The 16,908-nt window shown below is 42.1% G+C and overlaps 1 long non-coding RNA gene across 6 annotated transcripts in view; it reads right to left on the bottom strand.

Moving 5' to 3' along the window:
* Positions 1-16,908, bottom strand: part of LOC150059280 (uncharacterized) — a 205,066-nt gene that overhangs the window by 113,836 nt on the left and 74,322 nt on the right. The window contains exon 1 of one of the 6 annotated variants that reach the window (XR_016536635.1): positions 81-146. The exons of the other annotated variants lie outside the window; for them this stretch is intronic. This is a non-coding gene — a long non-coding RNA (uncharacterized LOC150059280). Of the gene's footprint in view, positions 1-80; positions 147-16,908 lie in introns of those variants that run through there. 6 annotated transcript variants of the gene reach the window in all.

Here is a 16,908-nt window from a genome sequence, read left to right as displayed (position 1 = left end):
TGTTGTGCATGCCCCCCAACCAGGTCCACTGAATGAATCCTAGGATAATGTCCCCAGCCCTTCCTCAGTGTCTATCATACCTCCTTCTCTCTGGTCGCAGGACCAAATGGGATTTTCCTCTAGTGACATGGTTTAAGCATTCCTCCCTCCAACACTCGGGTGTCCGCTCCTCCCTGCCTCAGTCGTGATCTACAGCAAGACAGGAACAGAATCACCTTCCCTTTTCAGACAAGGTCCCAATGTTGTGAGGAATGGCTTCCCCTTCCTAGCCACCCTTGCTCCTAGACTCTTCCCCGGGATGGAGACAGGGAGCTGCTGGAACGCTCACATTGCCTGAATTAATCCAAGTTAGACTGGCCCTTCAGCCTGAAGGCCACCTGTATTCCAAATTTGAGAAATCATTCTCTTAGAAAGGCAAAGATTCCCACAGAAAGAAAGCCAATGAATTTTAGTTCACTCCAACATTGCTTTGGGCAAATAAGCAATTTTATTTCCTCTTCTTCACCCCCTTAAAAACATCAATGAAGTGTTTTGTGGTGTTGTTGACAGCACATGTCACTTCGAAGCTGGAAATAAAATCTTCTTTGAGCTATTTATAACTGACTGGCAAATGGAAGCTAGTGGGGAAACGAGGTGAGATGAAAGCCCAGCATCGTTCAGGGAACTGAGAGGCAGCCTATGCACTTCCTAGCCGAGCAGCAAGGCCTGCCTCACTCACAGGCTCCAGACCTCAGCCCTCTCTAGGACAGGAGAGATGGACGGACAGATGCAGGTGTAGGAAGGGTGAGGGAAGAAAAGCTGACAGGAAAAACCAAAGGAGGGAGAGGTCATGCTTAGCAAGGTAAAATGGTGGCTTCCTAAACTATGGCATGCCCAGGCAGGACCTAGTTTGCTTTTCAAACATCTTAGGAAACCTGGGAGCCACTTGTCAGTGTATCAGATGTTCAAAGTACACAGCCTCTCTCATCTGGTATATTGTATGTATACTTATTCATTTATTTGAAATAGGGAAGGGAAGGGGGAAAACAAGATGATTGCAGGGGGGTAGGGGAGGGAAAGGGTGACAAAAACATGAGAAGGGCTATCAAGATGTGAAAAGTCATATACCTACTACCTGATGAACGTAACTGTAACTGCTCTATACATGAACCTGACAATAAAATAAAATGTAAATAAAAGAAATCTCAAAAGAAATGAGGAAATGTTAGCTAAAATGCACTAGCTTCCAGTTAAACGATGAATGTGTTCTGAGGAGCTAATGGATGGCATGGTAATTGTAATTTTGCATTGTCTACTTGAAATTTGCCAAGAGAAAAGATTGGATCTTTTTCTCTCTCTCTCTCTCCCTTTCACACACACACACACACACACACACACACGCACGCACACACGCACACACGCACACACGCACACATGCACGCACACAGTGGTAACTATGGATGGTGAATTTACAATTTATGGCAATCTTTAGATAATGAATGTACATGTCAAACTATCACATGGTATACCTTTTTTTTGCCAGTCATGGGCTTGGGCTCAGGCCTGAGCACTGTCCTTGGACTTTCTCAAGGCTAGAGCTTTACCACTTGAGACTCAGCACCATTGCTGGCTTTTTCCTATGCATGTGGTACCAAGGAATCAAACCCAGGTCTTCAGGCATGCAAGGCAAGTACTCTACAACTAGGCCAAACTCCTGGCCCCACATGGTATATCTTGAATTTGCATTATTTTCATTTTTCAATTATACCTCAGTAGTATGGATAACCATCTCAAAAGCATCCAGTATTTAAATCTGACATGCCAGGTAGAAAGCGGGGCTGCAATTTCAAGTGACTACTGGATCCAAGCAGAAGCTGAGCAGATGGACCTATGGGATCAGCAGCAAATGGGGAGCCCAGAGCCCCTGCCCCTAGGAAAGGGGGTGATCGCCTCTCAGCTCTAAGAGATTATTGCCCATTAAGAACATGGAACCTGCACTGAGTAAGCCTTTCAAACAATTAACAAACAGTTGAACAAAATGCATACGGGGAAGCTGAAATGAGATTGTAAGGGAAAAGGGCTAATAGGAGAGGAAGAAATGAATTGAAAAGAGACCAGGGGGGAAAAAAACAGCCAGAATACTGAATATATCTCCTATGTAATAAAGACAGTGGAAAATGTGAAATAAGCCTGGGGGAAGGGGATAGATAAGGCAGGGGATAATGACAGAAGTGATAATCCTGATGGAGACGCACTGGACATCATAATTGTAATGGACATTATAAATTGTAACCCCCTTATAACACCTTTTGAAGTTCAGGGGGAAAAAACGGGTGTCAATGGCTCATGCTTGTAATCTTAGCTACTCCACAGGTTGAACTCTGAGAATCTTGGGTGGAAGCCAGCCAATACAGTTCCTGCCCCTGAGACTCTCATCTGCAATTAACCACAAAAAATGCTGGAAATGGAGAAATGGCTCACGTGATACTGTACTAGCCTTGAGAGAAAAAATCTCAACAGATGTTGAGATTAAGTTCAAGCCTGGTACGGGGGAGAGCGGGGTAGGGGGCGGGGAAAGTGTGACCAAGGGATCCTGATTCATTCTGTTTTAAAGGGAAAAAAAATGTAGCTAACTCTCAGTTCATGAAATTACATGGGTTTATTAAAATCCACGGACAAGTTAGGCATACCACTTGGTAAATTCTGTTAGTTACTGAGTGAGATATTCTTCCCAAAGACCCCAAATCAGCATTATGACCCCTTCAATTCCCAAACTGAAGCATGCTGAACTTCCTTCTGAAGCTACAAATACCATTTCTTTTCCTTCATGAACAATTTGGGAATGTGCACTCAACATCACAGTCCTTCCCCTCATACTCCCAGCGGGACCATTCCCCAAGTCCCTCAAAACCCTCCTGGTTCAACTCTCCTGCTCATCTCCTGGCCTACACTGGATCTAAACCCACAGCTGAGTACCAGCCTTTGCCTTCTTTGTGCATACAGATAATCATCTAGAAGATGTCACTGTGTAGCTGCCTTTCTCATCTGTCACTTGCAAGAGAAACAAAAGAAGTCAAGTCACTTCACTTCCTGGACCTTTGGTTAATGAATTGGTTCCAATTCAAATCAGGATCTATGAACATCAATTCTCTCCTCTAAATCCATCCATCAGTTCTCAATCTTTTTCCTTCCCTGGGAATTGCAGATGTGGAGAAAGCACAGATGTGCTTCTCTGAAACCTTTGTCCCTTCAGGAATACAAATTGCATTCCCGCCTGTAGACACAGGAAAGGTTTCAAATGTTCATTTCCATGCCCTACAGCAATACATCATAAAAATAATTGCGTGCCCTCTGGGGATAAGACCCACTCACTCTTAAGAATATCTTCAGCTGGGTGTGGTGGCTCATTCTTGTAATCCTAGCTATACAAGTGGCTGAGATCTGAGGATCAAAGTTCAAAGCCAGTTGGGGCACATAAGGACCTGAGACTCTTATCTCCAATTAACCTCTAGAAAACAGGAAGTGGGGCTTGGCTCAAGGGTAGGGTAGTAGCCTTGAGCTGAAGACCTCAGGGACAAGGCCAGGCCGAATTCAAGCCCTATGACCCACAAAAAAAAAAAAAAAAAAAGAATTCCTTCAAGCCCTCTACTGTTGATTATATGGTTTTTGCCAGGCCTGACGGAGACAGTGAAACTGCATTACACCCTCATTGTCCCTGCCACATCCTCAGCTTCATGAAGGAACATCTCCTTGTAAACCCAGTTCTCAGCAGAGACCCTAGCATGCTGCTAAAGCTTAAGAGATACTTGATGAAATGAATGAAATTTGATGATGGGAATACCTGACATGTCACCACTTCTCCAGGCTTTCTCTCCTCCAGGAGGAGTCTTCAGCATCTTAATCCCCTCTGGGGATTCTGTCTCCCTATATCAATTCTATACCCAGTTCCTGGGATGACACCTCTCTCTTGCCTTTGTGTCCTGATCTGTAATGAAATCAAGTACTCTGTCACAGGTCTGCAGGGCAGCAGCTCCATTCCCACAAAGGTAACTCTCTGTTAGCAGTTGTAAGTTGCTCCTGAATCTTTTCCTATGAGGGCCCTCCTGGCACACCGGCAGTGGCATGATGATATCACCAAATCATAATCTGCGTCTCTGGCACTTTCAGACCAGAAATTTATCCTCAAGAGGAGAAGGTCTTACTCAGAGAGCCCAAGCCTTGTGTGTGTGTGTGTGTGTGTTGAGGTGGGGAGTGTTAAGATGGGGCCACCACAAAGTAAGAACTTGCTCCTTGCTTAAGACATTAGGACCTACAGTGACTGAAGATGTCAAGACAGCAAGACAAGTGACTCACACCTGTACTCTCAGCTATTAGGAGACTAGGGCAGAAGGATCAGATGTTCAGCCTGAACAACAAAGTAAAGGAAGAGGAGGGGGGAGGAGAAGGAGGGGGAAGAGGAGGAGGAGGAAAAGGAGGAGGAGGAGGAAGAGATGAAAGAGGAGGAGGAAGAGGAGGAGAAAGAGGAGAAGGAAGAAGAGGAGGAAGGGGAGGAGGAAGTGGAGGAAGAAAAGGAAGAGGAAGAGGAGGAGGAAGGGGAAGAGGAGGAAGAAGAAAAGGAGGAAGAAGAAGAAGTGAAAGAGGAGGAGGAAGAGAAAGAGAAGGAAGAGGAGGAGGAAGGTGAGGAAGAGAAGGAAGAAGAGGAGGAAGAGGAGGAAGGGGAGAAAGAGAAAGCAGAGGAGGAGGAGGAGGAGAAGGAAGAGGAGGAGGAGGAGGAGGAGGAGGAGGAGGAGGAGGAGGAGGAGAGGAGGAGAAGGAGGCAATGGCAGCGGCGGCAACAGCAAGTAGAAGTCAGCCTAGACGCTAAACTTACTTTAGGGGAGAGAAAACTTGGAGGACTAGTTGTTCAAACTGACATTAAGATCAGGCCAGTGGTATGCCCTCTTTGAAGGTCAAACAATAAAAGAGTTCCCTTGAGCAGCTCCACAAAACTGGACCAGCCACAAAGATGAAAATTCTCTGATACTAAGGACAGCAAACTCAAGCAATTTTCATTTGTGAATCTCAAGCATGAAGCATCTGTTCCTTACGCAATTAATCTGTTCAATACAATCAGACTTTCTGGAGAGCCCATCAATATTCAGTTTAGATCATAAAGCTGTTTTTCCTCACAGTTAGAGTATTGTTATGCTCCAGAATCATGTTGGAAATTCAAGCCCCATTCCAGATCCTCTATATGACAAAACACAGTACGTCAGAGATACTTGATTTTCTCCTGAAAACCATCAGGGACAAATACTGTCCCAAGACAAATGTCACAGAGTAGGAAAGCTGGTTTGCCAAAAGTTTGGTGGCAAAGGCCCTGACAAAAGGGCTGGATGTTCACTGTTTTATGCCGCTAGAAATCTGACTTCTACAGCAAGAGACTGGAACACTGATATAAAAGAGAATAGCACCGAATCTCATGAACTCTACATCGTGCTCTGAAACAGAAATCATGATAGTACTGAAAGGATAGTAGTGTAGAGGGTAACATATGCCAAATGTGGGTTGTTTATATTGTTAAGAGTAAATAATCCAAATGTGTCTCAAATGGAATAAAAAGAAAATGACTAAATGTAAACAAAGAAAGCAAATTGAGTTGTATTACTCACTAACTATTCTAATCCTTTTACAGAAATGTGATTATATCACTTTTACTTAAACTCTCTGTCTTATGGAGTCCTTTCCATGAACAGATTAAAACAAAGCTGTTATTTCACCAGTTTTAGGACCATTCTTTATTTTTGCCTGGCAGTTTTGCTTTGTCTGCCTCATAACTCATTCTAGAAACCCCATTGCCATGTCATGAGGCAGCCCAGGCAACCATGTAGAGAGAACTAAGAGTCACTTGAAAACCCCACTAAGCTCCAGTGAAGCAAAATACCAGTTATTTAGGCTCCCTAATTGGGCAGCCACAACTGGACTCCTGGTTGAGTTCCAGGTGATAGGAGCCTTCCAGAAATCTCAGTAAGGCCCTATAGAAAACTTGCTGAGTAAATCCACCAAAAATAAACATGAAAAACCTAGATACATAAGGCCATATAGTATGATACTAAATGAAAGGACCTCCAGGATATAGAAACAAAAGCCATATAATGAGTGATTGTTGTCCTTAATTTACTATGTTATCTCTCATCTCTTTTGCTGTCCCTTGGTTATCTCATATTGTTATAGTATTTCACCTAGTTATTTGATATACTGTTTATATGCATATTTGGTTATTTGAAGTCGGATTGGGAAGGGAAGAAAACAAAATGATGGGAGGGGTGGGGGGAAGGAAATGGGGACTAAGACATGAGAAAGGGTATCAATGTATGTGAAGTAATGCACCTTCTATCCGGTGAATATAATGTAACCCTTCTACTAATTACAATAAAAAATATATGAAAAAGGGGAAAAATGATAACAAAACACATCTTTCAGGGTTCTCTGTTGCAAACAATGGAATCTATCCAGTCTTTTATTAAAGGAAATTTCAGAGATTGAAGAAGAGCAGAGAGAGCCATAAAACCAGGCTAGAAGGCTGTTTATCCTGTAAGAAACCTAATTACTTCACTGACTGCTCTGATGGAGACCTGTTTTTATTGCTGCTGGGCATAGGTACCTGACTTATAGCACATCTGCCACTGCTGAGACCCACATCCGCACTTTCCTGCAAAGCTGGATGTCTTTCCATCACCACCACTGTCATGGATTACAAGTCTCATCCCATTCTTCATGATGTCCCATGTGTGCATCCAAGTTTCAAGTCATTTCTTCTGATAAACAGATACTGGCTCCAGTGTTATGCCCTGGCTTTAAGGGTAATATGAATATATTGGTTTCCTTTTATTGTTATTACAAAGAATCACCCTAAATGTGATTACACTAAATGTGACTAAATGCTACAAATCTATTAGTTTAAAGTCTCATAGTCAAAAGTCTCATTAAATTAAATAGAAATTCTGGTAGAACTGGGTTGTCATGAAAACCCTAGATGACAATTCCTTGCTTGTCTCTTCCAGATCTGAAAAGGTAGCTATGCTCCTTGGCACATGGCCCTCTTCACATTCCTCCAGTCGCTTCTCCCCTTCTCACATTGCTTCTCTGACTCTGTTGTTTCTGCCTCCTTTGCTAAGAGAACTCCTGTGACTACATTGGGTCTATCCAGCTAACCCAACACTCTCCTTACCTTAAACAAATCAAATCTGCAAAGTGTATAATCACATGTTCCAGGGATTAAAACATGAACATACTTTGGAGGTTGTTATTCTTCCTACCACAGTTGGTTTCTGATTTCACTGTGTGTGTGTGTGTGTGTGTGTGTGTGTGTGTGTGTGTGTGTGTGTACTTCATAACCAGAAAATGATTTAGTAATGTTAATAGTGCTACAATGTTTCTTTTGCCTTCTGGATACACATTCGTCAACTTCATTATTCCTGTTGAAGACAATCCTGCCACTTGGAGCTGTAGCCACTGAAATATGAAAAGTAATTTTGGCACCATGGGTAACATTCATGTTGGTGGTGGTTTCAAAGTCTCCTCATTGTTTCTCTTTTCTTCTACCATGGCCACTGGCAAGTGGATGTCTCTCTATCTCCATGGTCCCTGAGTAAGGCAGAACCCCCATAAAGGAGAAGCAAGCATCAGCGACAAATGAATGCCTTATTTTAAACCACTGAAATCTACAGACATAAGATTTTTCATGCCAGTATTTAAAGATAAGGGTGGCAAAAAAAACATTTCCTCTATAACACTATTTATTAGTTGTATGTTTCTGAATAAGTACTCGAGAACTGGGCCAAACAAGCTGTCTTGATCAAGATCTAGCAACAAATATAAAATTAAGAGGCCAAAAATACAGCTAAAATATTAAATTCAACTTAGTATATCCTCCCATAAATCCAGAATGTGTGGGCACACAGAGCAAAGCTATCTACTCTGCTTCCATCACTGTCTTTCTCCAGTTTCCAGATGCTTGCACATCCCCAGGCCAAGAAGGCCAATGGACTTATGGAGAGAAATATCCACACTGATTCTAACTCACTAGATAGCTCAGAAGCCTAAATGAGAATGAAAAGCCAAGTCAACTGACAAGGAAGAGAGATGGCTAGGTGAACAAATAGACCTGACAAGCAGGTTATAATCAGATCTGCCACAGTTCCCCAGCTCCAGGAAATATAAGGAGACAGATATCCAGACAGTCTGAGTCCCAGTGAGACAAGCTAGTTAAGAGCCAACCAATCCTCCCACATGTGTGTTTTTGCTAGAAAAAGTTTTCACTAGAGTAGCTGTTTGACAGAAACCAGGCCTAGAAGAAAGCTTGAAGGAAAAGAAGCAAACATTTCCATAGACATATAATACAAGTACCTACATACATCCCTGTATGGGCACAGCGAGCCGGGGAAGCAATACAATTTGTCTTGACATAAATCCAGGACCCTTCTCTAACAGTGTATTTATAACAGAGGAAGTTCCTGCAGGTGATAAGAATGGTTCTACAATTCGGAGGATACTAATACATAGTTTTAGAACCAGACACGCTCAGATTTAAATCCTAACTACTGAGAAGCAGAAGATAATCAATCTAAGCTTCATGTACTTACTACATCTTAGCAATTTTTCTTTGCCAGTACTGGGGTTTGAGCTCAGGGTCTGGGCACTGTCCTTGGGCTTTCTCAAGGCTAGTGCTCTACCTCTTGAGCCACAGCACCACTTCCACCTTTTTCTGTATGTGGTACTGAGGAATCAAATCCAGGGCTTTGTGCATGCTAGGCAAGCACTCTACCACTAGGCCACTCTCCCAGCCCTACATCTAATCAATTTTTGTTCTTTTAGATTAGTAACATGCTGAAACATAAATGTTACTTCCCCATTCAATCATGTTTTCATTCATCCTTTCTTTGAAGAAACACAAATAGTCATCGTATAATCTTGAACACAATAAAGAATGCAAAATATCTGTCCTTAAAGAATGTGCAAATAACACAAGAATATAAAAAGTTAACCAGTGTGCTCCAAAATGAGAAGAGAAGAATATTTACCAAGTATACCTAAGTTAACCATGGAGAAAGGAAAAGAAAACATTACAACTTTTATTTCCATTTATTTTCTCCAATATTTCTAAATCTAAACGTTAAGCCTATTTTATATCACATGATAAAACAATACAGTGGCACTTATAAATAATAAATACAATGAAAGAACAGCAGGAAAATGTATTTTAGAGATATGGAAATCAGAAATGTGTACTCATGGAATACATAATCAAAGACCTAGAGATGGTGTAAATTTTGTATTTTCTGTTTAAGAGGACAACAAGATAAGTAAACTTGATTCATTATCATAATCCATGTTCCCACTGAATTACTTATGAAATTAGACTCGAGGGAATTAAAGGTTAGCAATACTGAAAAACAAAACTAAATGTTCATGTCTCAGAGCCCAAGAGAAATTTATACTAAATGGACAACAACTGGGGCTATGAAATAGAACAATAATGCCAGCCACAGAAAACATTCAATTTCTAAACATTTCCATTGTAGCCTGATGCCTTGGAGACCACAAGTTCTTTACTAAGGACATGCAAGCTTAATAAGAACCTAATGCTAGGTAACAACATGCTAGCTTACAATGACTTACAAAAGTAATAATCATTTATTATTTCTCTGTAGATCAGGAATAATGAAGAATCAGCTTGATCAGTTAGTTATAGCTAGAATTTTCTCAGGTCAGTGCCATGAAATAGCAGGTGGAATTCCAGTTATCTATAAGAAAGCATGGAGCTTTATTCACAAGGTCAGCAAGCTGGAACTAACAAGTTGTCACTTCATATGGGCTTTCCATTGGGCTGCTTGAGTGCCCTTCCAACATGGCAGCTATTTTCTATCCAAAGTCTGAGACTATGCGACAGTCACAATGCATTTTTTTAAATTTTTTCTTCAATTAACTTCTCATTTTATCTGTAAAATGTATTTTGTGACTTAACTGCAGAGATCACATACTGCTACTCCTCCCACATTCTGCTGGTTCTCAGCCATCCCTGATTCAACATGGAGAGTGACGCCATAGGACACAAACACTTCAGGAGGTAGCTCTGGGGCTACCACTGAGGCTGACTGTCACAGAAGGCCACTCACCGGAAATCATTTCCAAAGTATCCAGGGCCTTCTTTTGATCCTTCCCATCTTATCTACTTGTTCTCTCTCCTTATTTCTATTCCCCTTTTCTTTCCCTCTTTCTTGCTTTGTCTCCTTTATTTTTTTTCTTTTTCTTCCATCACAATTATCTCTTCTATTGGTTTTCAGGATTACAATATCCATTTGTTTAAAAAAAAAGGTAAGAATTCTATTCATCTCACAAGTATCACAAAAGAAACACACACACACACACACACACACACACACACACACACACACACACAACCTCCTCATAGGCCTTTAAGTATTAAAGAAAACACCTTGATGGCATGCGTACCAGCAGGAACCAAGGTAACAAAAGGAGGACCCAAGTCAGTCCTCGAGACAAGGATGAGAACTTGGTTTTATTTTTGAAAATATTTTCCTCTATGATTTTCTGTAACCCTTTAGCCCCCGTTTTCAGGGGTCAGTCTCTTAAGGACCATAAAACAAGGGACTGAACCTTTGTATGATTTTGCCAACACAACAGAGAGGATGTCGTCTTTCCACTTGGTGCCTAACGATCACTATTAAACTACTTTCACACTGAGATGGGCACACTGAGAATACACTCCAGCTTTAGTCACAGTAGTAGGGAGGGATTTTAGCTGCAAATAGCATGGTTCAATCTTCCTAATTTAAGCATGAAAGTAACATGCTGAAAGCTGCTAGCTGTCTGCTAGATGGCTCAGAATATCTCTGAGAAAAGCAAAGAACTGACTCTGAGACTACAACTCCAAACACACTAATGGGGATTCTCCAAGCACAGCATCACACCCATGGCTAAGTAGCAGCTTTGATAATCAGAACCAAATGGAAGGAATTTTTCCACTCTTCTACCAAGCAGCTCAACCACACTCAGTCCAAGAATCTTGCTCCTTCGGGACCAAAGCACCTACTCCTCAAACCCTTGGACATGACTGAAGCAATGCAGGTCTCCTACTCCTATCCAAGCTGAAAGCAAGTTGTGGGAGGTGACAACTTTTGGGGTTCTGCTTTGAGAAGGCAGGCATTATAATCAGAAAAATAATTAAGATGCCATTGTCAATGGAAGAGACAAAATGAGCGTGATGGAGAAATTCAGTGAGGAGGAGACCTGCTTTCCTCACCCATACTGGCCAGCACACTACCGTGACAGATATTAATGTTGTCAGCATTGCTGCTGGTTGTTTCTGGAAACAGGTGCACATACTCAGCGTTGTAAATAATGTCCTCATCCATCATTTCATGGGATCTCGTGATGTCCCATGAAATAATCTGGCTAAGGGTTTTGAGATTCAGAAAGAGAAGAAAATGACAAAAAATCTCCATCCCCAGAGCTCCACTAAACAGCTGGAAATAGATGAGGGCTGGGAAATACAGGTCTTCCTCAGCATGTGTATTTACATCTTTACAGAAGATTGCCCTTGAGCTTATTTTGGGCCTACAGGTAGAAAACCTCAGCCTGGCAATGTGGACATGGCCCAGTGTTCATCACAGGTGCTCTGCTTTAAATTCCAGAACACCAGTAAACCAGATGTTATATATCAAATGTGGGTTTTCTTATTCCTTTTTTACCAAGGGTACCTAGGATTACCAGGTACAGCTAAGCATAACCAGAACTGAAAGGTATAGTGGTCCTCTATCATTTTAGGGCTATGCAGAGTCCCTATTTGTTTTCTGTCTTCAGTAATCCCTAAACTGCACTACAACTCACATTTTTTCCTGGTAAGCAGAAACCACAGGGATCTAAGGAGGGCTGATTGACCCCTACCACCCACGGCTGTGCAGTCTCACCTCCCAGGCAACCTAGTGAGCCGCGCTCATCTCAGCTGAACCTCATCTATGCTCTCATTTGCCTCTCTTCACTAAGCTCTATTTTTCTAAGCCTATTTTCAACCTTTCCAGCAGACTTGTGTCTTGCCAGCACCTTTCCAACGGACTCTGCCCAATCAATTACACAATTAAAAGAAAATGACTATAGCTTTGATGTAGTAGTAATCATTAAAAAAAAAAAACTCAAGGTTGTATTAGCTTACCTAGCAGGCTCCATCAGGCCAAAGGACAATTTGTTTTGCCTTTTCTCAAAGCCCCCTCTGTAACAAGGGTATAAAGCCTGCTTTTACTTGAAAGCACTGACTGCTCACTTGGGCCTGAAGATATCTGAAGGGTAACTACAAGCAAGATAAAAACCTGCCTCTAATGAGAAGTCACCACTGCCTTCTTATGGCATCTGTCTCCTTTGCTACCTTAAACTTTGCACCAGATTCCTGCTCAAAGCTGCGCCAGGATGGTTAATCCTTTAAGGAGCATCCCTCTAAAACGGGTGATACAAGATTAGCCTTGAATTTACTTCTCTCCTCCCTCTTCAGTGATAAAGACAAGAGTAGCTAAGATGTTCTCAAGACATTCAAGGGCATGATATTCCACAGACTGCTGGTATCAGCTGTTAAAACCCTCTGTCCCACACCAGCCAGGGTGGTGAGGTCGACTCCAGTCATCATCTACAGAAGGAGGGGAGGTCTCAGTTATTGCCCACCTAACACCCTGCTTGCCTCTCTGAGCTCTTCTCTTGGAGCCATTCTCCTCTTCTGCTTCTCTCAAGATCTAGAAACCTCAAGGCCTGCAGGCCTTGAAACCAAGGCTCATCAAAACTGTCTGTCTGTGTGTTCCTCATGCCCCACTCCTGTTTGTCCCTACAGAATCAGGGCCATTGGCAGTAGCCAAAGACAGCACTTAGAAAGCTAGCGCCCCCCCTCCACTCCTGCACCATTCCTTCCCAATGGGACCAAACTCTTGTCCTGTTTCTCCCCTCTCATCTCTCTGATTTGGACTCTTGAGGTGGTGGGTGGTCAAATATGATCCAGTGTGGAATCCCCCAAATTAAGCCTCTGGCCTGGGCCTCTAGTAACATTTGCACTTGAACAAGCATTTCCTGCACATTCCAGGCCAAACTCTGCTCTATTTAATAAGGACTAGAAGATGGAGGAAATAATTTCTCTCTAGGAGCTTACAATTAGAAGTTAAAACTGTTTTAAAGATTCCCTCTGGGGCCGGGAGTTTGGCCTAGTGGTTAAAGTGCTTGCCTAGCATGCATGAAGACCCGGGTTCGATTCCTCGGTACCACATACATAGAAAAAAAGCCGGAAGTGGTGCTGAGGCTCAAGTGGTAGAGCTCTAGCCTTGAGAAAGTCCAAGGACAGTGCTCAGACCCTGAGCTCAAGCCCAGGACTGCCCAAAAAAATAAAAATAAAAAAATAAAGATTCCCTCTGTCCATCATTATGATTTTAGATGCCTATGCATCAAGGTAGAAATCATTTTTCACATTTAAAAAATAACAATATAAAAAAAATAACAATAAGGCTGGGAATGTGTCTTAGTGAGAGAATGTTTCCCTAGCATGCATCAAGCCCTGGGTTTGATTCCTCAGTAACACATACACAGAAAAAGCTAAAAGTGGTACTGTGGCTTAAGTGGTAGAGCAAAAGAAGCTCAGGGACAGTGCCTAGGCCCTGAGTTCAAATCCCAGGACTGATTGTGGTGGTGGTGGTGGTGGTAATAGCAATAGTACTAGTTGTAGTAGTAATAATAATAGAAAGAGATTTCTTGAAAGTGTCATAATAGTTTCTAGTTAGGACCAGAACTCAGCTTCCAGAAGCCCAGCTCAAAGCTCTTTCTACATCATCAGTTCATCTGCATGGGATGTGGGTAGCAGACCCAGTCAGCTCTTTTGTTGATTTTTGACAACTGGTTGGCACTGAGATGCTAGCAGGCACATTTGTGAATGCCCAGTTAAGCCCAGCTGGGGTCACCTGCAAAACAGAATGCTAGCTGAGGAAGAAAACAGTCTCCTAGAAACCCTAGGAGACACTGGAGGACAGGCTGGGAACAGCAAGTCCAAAGAGAAATGAGAAAGAAGGCAGGCATGGGAGCATGCCAATCCGCTTTCCCAGTAGCATATGGCCTCTAATTAGCCACCCAGGAGATGGTTATTGAGCCACAAATGGAAAACTAGGGCTTCAGGTGAGAAATAGCAGCGGGAAGCTCAGTTCTCCTAAGACAGAGAAAACCCTGTTTACATGCAAATGTCTTCCACCATCATAAGCAAAGGCAGACAGACAGGGGCCCAAGGATGACAAGATAGATGCTCTATAGATACCTGTTTGGACGATATGGAAGGCCCACATTCTCTCACACCTCCTTCTTGTGCCCTGGGCATCCTACCTGATTTTGCAGGACTGCCACCTGCTAGCCCTGGGGACATGCTGAGCATGTGGGCCCCATGACTCCTGTTTTCATAGTTCAGGAATCCTCTTAACACGTGAGAACTGATCAGCGCCTTCTAGTTGGGATTCATATTGTCTCTTTATCCAGTATTCTCCATTCCCTGCCATTCCACACTACGAGGAGGAGTGGAGAAGACCTTCAGGAGCCAGATCACCCTGTCCTGGCTTCTCAGGTGGCCACCTACTGCATGTGCCTCCTCAGGCTGTCACTTTGCCACGCTGTTCCCTGGATTCCTATCTGTTAAGTGGGAGCAATGCTATGTGGAAAACATAGGTTAGCACACTCTAGCACTACTCTGGCCCATTGAATGTGCTCTATAAGAGTTAACTTCCTTTTATCAAAAAAAAATCTTCCTCTCCCTGGTCGTAAAAGAAATGCAAATCAAAACAACTCTAAGATTCCACCTCACTCCAGTTAGAATGGCCAGGATCAGGAAAACGAATAACAACAGATGCTGGAGGGGATGTGGCCAGGAGGGATCACTATTACACTGTTGGTGGGAGTACAAACTCATTCAACCACTATGGAAAGCAGTGTGGCAGTGCCTCAGAAGGCTAAACATAGAACTCCCCTATGACCCAGCAATTCCACTACTTGGCATTTACCCAACCATCCAAAATCTAGGGCATACTAAATCCACTACCACAACAATGTTCATTGCAGCATTATTCACCATAGCAAAGATATGGAACCAACCTAGATGTCCCTCAGTTGATGAGTGGATCAACAAGTTGTGGCATTTTACACAATGGAATTCTATGCTGCTGTCAGAAAAAATGACATCGACCCATTTGTTAGGAAATGGAAAGACTTAGAAAAATCATATTAAGTGAAGTAAGCCAGACTCAAAGGAACTTAGGCTCAATGGTTTCCCTCATTTGTCATAACCAGTAGAAACCTTGGGCTCTACTAGCAGAGATCTGCAATAGAGTGAAACCTTGATATATAAGGCCATATACTATGAAGCTAATTGAAAGGACCTCCAGGATACTGAAACAAAAGCCATATAATGAATGATTGTTGTCCTTAATCTACTATGTTATCTTTCATCTCCTTTGCTGTCTCTTGGGTATCTCATATTGTTACAGTATCTCACTTTGTTATCTGATATATTGAATTTATTTGTATTTGGTTATTTGAAATTTGATAGGGAAGGGGGGAAAACCAAGACGGAGGGGTGGGTGGTGCGTGGGGGGAGGGTGATGGGTACCAAGACATGTGAAAGGGTATCAATGTATGTGAATTAATGCACCTTCTATCTGGCAAATATCATGTAACCCTTAATAAAAAAAAAATCTTCCTCAAAAGACTAAACGTAGAGCTCCCCTATGACCCAGCAATCCCACTTCTGGACAGCTTCCAAATATCTAGAAACAAGGGCATACTAAACTTACCAGCACAAATATGTTCTTCACAGCATTATTTATCATAGCAAGATATGAAATTAACCTAGATGCCCCTCAATAGATAATGTGGTATATATGCACCGTGGAATTCTATGCTGCCATCAAAAAAAAATGACATTGCCCCATCTATAAGGAAATGGAAAGACTTGGGAAAAATCATATTAAGTGAAGTAAGCCAGACCCAAAGAAACTTAAGCCCCATGGTTTCCCTCATTTGCAACAATTAGTATACATTTAGGATTCTCCTAACAGAAGATCATCATAGCTTTAAAAAATCATAATAGCTCAAAAGCTATATTCATATGTCCATATAGGATGAGGCTGAGCAAAATGAAGCCCAGGATATGAAAAAACGAAGTTTATCTTTGTGATTGTTATTCTTAATGCACTATGTGAAGCTATTTCTTTTTTCTTCTTTTCCCCTAAGGTTTATTCATGTTGTTACTGTATCTGACTTTGGTAGCTGGTATATTGCATATATGTTTATTTGTGTATTTGAAAAGGAGAAGTTAAGGGAAAAACAAGATGAGTCAGAGGGGTGGAGAAAAACATGGGGAGGGGTAACAGTGTTCAAGAAGTAATACACCCACTACCTGATAAATGTAACTGTAACCCCTCTGTATATCACCCCAACAATTAAAAATAATTTTAAAAGTCTTTAAGTCTCATCTACGTTGTTACAAATGACAGAAATTCATTTTTGATGGCTGAATAATATTATCATGTATAAGTGCCATATTGTTTTATCCCTGGTTCTGTCTCTATTTTTATTAAGTTGATTTCATGCATTAGCGCTTGTGAATAGTACTGCAATAAACATAGGAGTAAAGATGTCAGGGCCAGGAATTTGGCCTAGTGGTAGAGTGCTTGCCTAGCATGAACGAAGACCCGAGTTCAATTCCTCGGTACCACACACATAGAAAGAGCCGGAAATGGTGCTGAGTCTCAAGTGGTAGAGCTCTAGCTTGGAGAAAGTCCCAGGACAGTGCTCAGGCCCTGAGCTCAAGCACCAGGACTGGGGAAAAAAAAAAAAGTGAAGATGTCCCTTCAATGTGTCACT

Source organism: Megascapheus bottae, chromosome 9, assembly GCF_031878675.1.
Source record: "Megascapheus bottae isolate mThoBot1 chromosome 9, mThoBot2.hap1, whole genome shotgun sequence".
In the NCBI taxonomy this organism is placed as follows: Eukaryota; Metazoa; Chordata; class Mammalia; order Rodentia; family Geomyidae; genus Megascapheus; species Megascapheus bottae.
The sequence above is the reverse complement of the archived record's forward strand: the minus strand, read 5'-3'. Positions and strand labels throughout refer to the sequence as shown.